Source organism: Cryptomeria japonica, unplaced genomic scaffold, assembly GCF_030272615.1.
Source record: "Cryptomeria japonica unplaced genomic scaffold, Sugi_1.0 HiC_scaffold_1122, whole genome shotgun sequence".
Lineage (NCBI taxonomy): Eukaryota > Viridiplantae > Streptophyta > Pinopsida > Cupressales > Cupressaceae > Cryptomeria > Cryptomeria japonica.
Genome location: NW_026729743.1, coordinates 11,963 through 16,575, shown reverse-complemented (window position 1 = coordinate 16,575; position 4,613 = coordinate 11,963). Strand labels below are relative to the sequence as shown.

The 4,613-nt window shown below is 64.6% G+C and overlaps 1 non-coding gene across 1 annotated transcript; it reads right to left on the bottom strand.

The window, feature by feature from the left end:
* Positions 1-4,258: 4,258 nt before the first annotated feature.
* Positions 4,259-4,377, bottom strand: LOC131873160 (5S ribosomal RNA). The gene has a single exon (XR_009371179.1). It is a non-coding gene; the product is annotated as a 5S ribosomal RNA (ribosomal RNA).
* Between the last annotated feature and the right edge of the window lie 236 nt (positions 4,378-4,613).

Genomic DNA, 4,613 nt, shown 5'->3' with positions numbered 1-4,613 from the left:
ACGAAGTCGGAGCCCGGTTTGCCCCGGGTGCGCACCTCGCGTGCACCTTCGCCGGGGTGGGCACCTCGGCTGGGTTGCGCGCCCTGGTGCGCACCAAGGAGCGCTCTGAAGTGTGCTCCAAGGTGCGGCGTGCACGAAGTCGGAGCCCGGTTTGCCCCGGGTGTGCACCTCGGGTGCGCACCTCGCGTGCACCTTCGCTGCGGTGGGCACCTTGGCTGGGTTGCGCGCCTTGGTGGGCACCATGCAGTGCACGAAGTCGGAGCCCGGATTGCCCCGGGCGCGCACCTCCGCCAGGGTGGGCACCTTGGTGCGCACAACTTGCCTGGGCTGCGCACCAGGAAGGGCTCAAGATGGCACCCGCGTTCCGTTTTTTTCACTATCTTTCAGAACGGAAATTTTAAAATCTCGTTTTTTTTTGCCTTTTCTTGAAATTAGTGAAGGCAGCGCATCAAAGGTGCGCAACGCTGGTGCGAACCTGGGAGCGCTCCGATGTGTGCTCCAAGGTGCGGCGTGCACGAAGTCGGACCCCGGTTTGCCCCGGGTGCGCACCTCGCGTGCACCTTGGTGCGCACACCTTGGCTGGGTTGCGCGCCCTGGTGGGCACCATGGTGCGCACCAAGGAGCGCTCCGAAGTGTGCTCCAAGGTGCGGCGTGCACGAAGTCGGAGCCCGGTTTGCCCCGGGTGCGCACCTCGCGTGCACCTTCGCCGCGGTGGGCACCATGGCGTGCACGAAGTCGGAGCCCGGTTTGCCCCGGGTGCGCACCTCGCGTGCACCTTCGCCGGGGTGGGCACCTTGGTGTGCAGACCTTGGCTGGGTTGCGCGCCCTGGTGGGCACCATGGTGCGCACCAAGGAGCGCTCCGAAGTGTGCTCCAAGGTGCGGCCTGCACGAAGTCGGAGCCCGGTTTGCCCCGGGTGTGCACCTCGGGTGGGCACCTTGGTGCGCATGCCTTGCCTGGGCTGCGCACCAGGGCGGGCTCAAGATGGCACCCGCGTTCCTTTTTTTTCACTATCTTTCAAAACGGAAATTTTAAAATCTCATTTTTTTTTGCCTTTTTCTGGAAATTAGTGAAGGCAGCGCATCAAAGGTGCGCACCTCGCTGCCCACCACGGTGCGCAACGCCGGTGGGCACCCGGGAGTGCTTCGAAGTGTGCTCCAAGGTGCTGCGTGCACGTTGTCGGAGCCCGGTTTGCCCCGGGTGCGCACCTCGCGTGCACCTTCGTCGGGGTGGGCACCTTGGCTGGGTTTGCCCCGGCTGCGCTCCGAAGCGGGGTTATTGGAGCGCCGCCTCTTTTTTTGTCGGAGCGTTTGGTGGGGTTTCTCGCATTGGCTCTTCCGAGGCCCGGTTGCCACCCTGGCGCGCACGAAGTCGGAAGTAGGGTTAATTGCCCGGGTGCGCACCTTTGCCAGGGTGGGCACCTTACCTGGGCTGCGCACCAGGGCGGGCTCAAGATGGCACGCGCGTTCCGTTTTTTTCACTATCTTTCAAAACGGAAATTTTAAAATCTCCTTTTTTTTTTGCCTTTTCTGGAAATTAGTGAAGGCAGCGCATCAAAGGTGCGCACCTCGCTGCCCACCTTGGTGTGCTCTGAGGTGCGCACCCGGGAGCGCTACGAAGTGTGCTCCAAGGTGCGGCGTGCACGTTGTCGGAGCCCGGTTTGCCCCGGGTGCGCACCTCGCCTGCACCTTGGCCGGGGTGGGCACCTTGGCTGGGTTTGCCCAGGGTGCGCTCCGAAGCGGGGTTACTGGAGCGCCCCCTCTTTTTTTGTCAGAGCGTTTGGTGGGGTTTCTCGCATTGGCTCTTCCCAGGCCCGGTTGTTGGGTGCGCTCCCACCCTGGCGCGCGCGAAGTTGGAAGTTGGATTAATTGCCCGGGCGCGCACCTTCGCCAGGGTGGGCACCTTGGTGCGCACACCTTGGCTGGGCTGCGCACCAGGGCGGGCTCAAGATGGCACCAGCATTCCCTTTTTCTCACTATCTTTCAAAACGGAAATTTTAAAATCTCGTTTTTTTTTTGCCTTTTATGGAAATTAGTGAAGGCATCGCATCAAAGGTGCGCACCTCGCTGCCCACCTTGGTGTGCTCCGAGGTGCCCACCACGGTGCGCAACGCCGGTGCGAACCCGGGAGCGCCCCGATGTGTGCTCCAAGGTGCGGCGTGCACGAAGTCGGACCCCGGTTTGCCCCGGGTGCGCACCTCGCGTGCACCTTGGTGCGCACACCTTGGCTGGGTTGCGCGGCCTGGTGGGCACCATGGTGCGCACCAAGGAGCGCTCCGAAGTGTGCTCCAAGGTGCGGCGTGCACGAAGTCGGAGCCCGGTTTGCCCCGGGTACGCACCTCGCGTGCACCTTCGCCGGGGTGGGCACCTCGGCTGGGTTGCGCGCCCTGGTGCGCACCAAGGAGCGCTCCGAAGTGTGCTCCAAGGTGCGGCGTGCACGAAGTCGGAGCCCGGTTTGCCCCGGGTGCGCACCTTCGCCGCGGTGCGCACCATGGCGTGCACGAAGTCGGAGCCCGGTTTGCCCCGGGTGCGCACCTCGCGTGCACCTTCGGCGGGGTTGCGCGCCCTGGTGGGCACCATGGTGCGCACCAAGGAGCGCTCCGAAGTGTGCTCCAAGGTGCGGCGTGCACGAAGTCGGAGCCCGGTTTGCCCCGGGTGCGCACCTCGCGTGCACCTTCGGCGGGGTTGCGCGCCCTGGTGGGCACCATGGTGCGCACCAAGGAGCGCTCCGAAGTGTGCTCCAAGGTGCGGCGTGCACGAAGTCGGAGCCCGGTTTGCCCCGGGTGCGCACCTCGCGTGCACCTTCGCCGCGGTGGGCACCATGGCGTGCACGAAGTCGGAGCCCGGTTTGCCCCGGGTGCGCACCTCGCGTGCACCTTCGCCGGGGTGGGCACCTCGGCTGGGTTGCGCGCCCTGGTGCGCACCAAGGAGCGCTCCGAAGTGTGCTCCAAGGTGCGGCGTGCACGAAGTCGGAGCCCGGTTTGCCCCGGGTGCGCACCTCGCGTGCACCTTCGCCAGGGTGGGCACCTCGGTGCGCACACCTTCTCAATGTTTTCTTGCCTTTTCTGGAAATTGGTGAAGGCAGCGCATCAAAGGTGCGCACCTCGGTGTGCTCCGAGGTGCGAACCCGAGAGCGCTCCGAGGTGCCCACGAAGTCGAAAGTCGGGTTAATTGCATTGTTTTCCCCGGGTGCGCTCCGAGGTGCGCAACATCGGCGCGCACCAAGGAGGGCTCCGAAGTGTGCTCCAAGGTGCGCACGATGGCGTGCACCTCTGGTGCGCACGATTCGGAGCTCGGTTTGACCGGGGTGCGCACACCTTGGCTGGGTTGCGCACCTTTTGTGCGCTCCAAGGTGCGCACGAAGTCGGAGCTCGGTTTGCCCCGGGTGCGCACCTTCGCCAGGGTGCGCACCTTGATGCGCACGCCTTGGCTGGGCTGCGCACCTTGGTGGGCGCCATGGTGCGCACCTTTCGTGCGCTCCAAGGTGCGCACGAAGTCGGAGCTCGGTTTGCCCCGGGTGCGCACCTTGGTGGGCGCCATGGTGCACTCCGAGGTGCCCAAGATTGGTGCGCACCAAGGAGCGCTCCGAAGTGCGCTCCAAGGTGCGCGCGAAGTCGAAAGTTGGGTTAATTGTCCGGTTTGCCTCGGGTGCGCACCTTGCGTGCACCTTCGCCAGGGTGGGCGCCTTGGTGCGCACACCTTGGCTGGGCTGCGCACACCTTGGCACCCGCGTTTCCTTCATTTTAAATTTTTTTTTTTTACAATCTCTCAAGTGGGAAATTCTATAATCTCAACTTTTTTTGCCTTTTCAGGAAACTTTTGAATGGAGCGCATCATTGGTGCGCTCCGAAGTGTGCTCCAAAGCTCTCTCCAGCTGCGTGCACCTGCCCCGGCCGCGCACCCGGCCCCGCCCAGCTTCGCTCACCTGTCCCGGGCGTCTGGTGCGGAACCTTAGAGTAAGAAACATCACCGTGCACCTTGGCCAACGTGCGCGACTCGACCGAGCGCGCACTGGCCGAGGTGCACACCGATTTCACCTGGGTGCGCGCGCAGCACCTCGGGCGCACCGGGGTGCGCGCACAACGCCCGGGTTGCACCGTGGCCTGTGTGCTCGGGGTGCCTCGGGTGCGCGCTCGGTGTCGCCCCCGCGCGCGCGGTAGTGCGGGCAGCGCACCCCGGCCCGGCCCGGCCCCGACGAGAACGCAAACGGGCAAAAGGTTTATTCAAATAGCATTGCGACGCCCGGCGAAAAACTAAAAAAGGGTGCAACACCGGGACTTCCCGGGAGGTCACCCATCCCAGTACTACTCCGGCCCAAGCGCGCTTAACTGCGGAGTTCTGATGGGATCCGGTGCACTAATGCTGGTATGATCGCACCCGTTATGAGCTTGTCGCAGTGTGTACTTAGCAAACCGCGACCCACGTGCGAATCCACCCCGGCCACCCACCCCCGTCGAGGTGCACACCCTCCCTCGCGAAGTGCGCCCCGTTCGCCAAGTGTGAGCCCTGCCCGGGTGCGCGCACCTTGCTAGGGCGTCGGGTGTGCACCCGGCCCGGCCTACGTGCGTGCACCTGGAGGGGGCGTCGTGTGCGTGCAGTGTCCCGTCTGCAACGC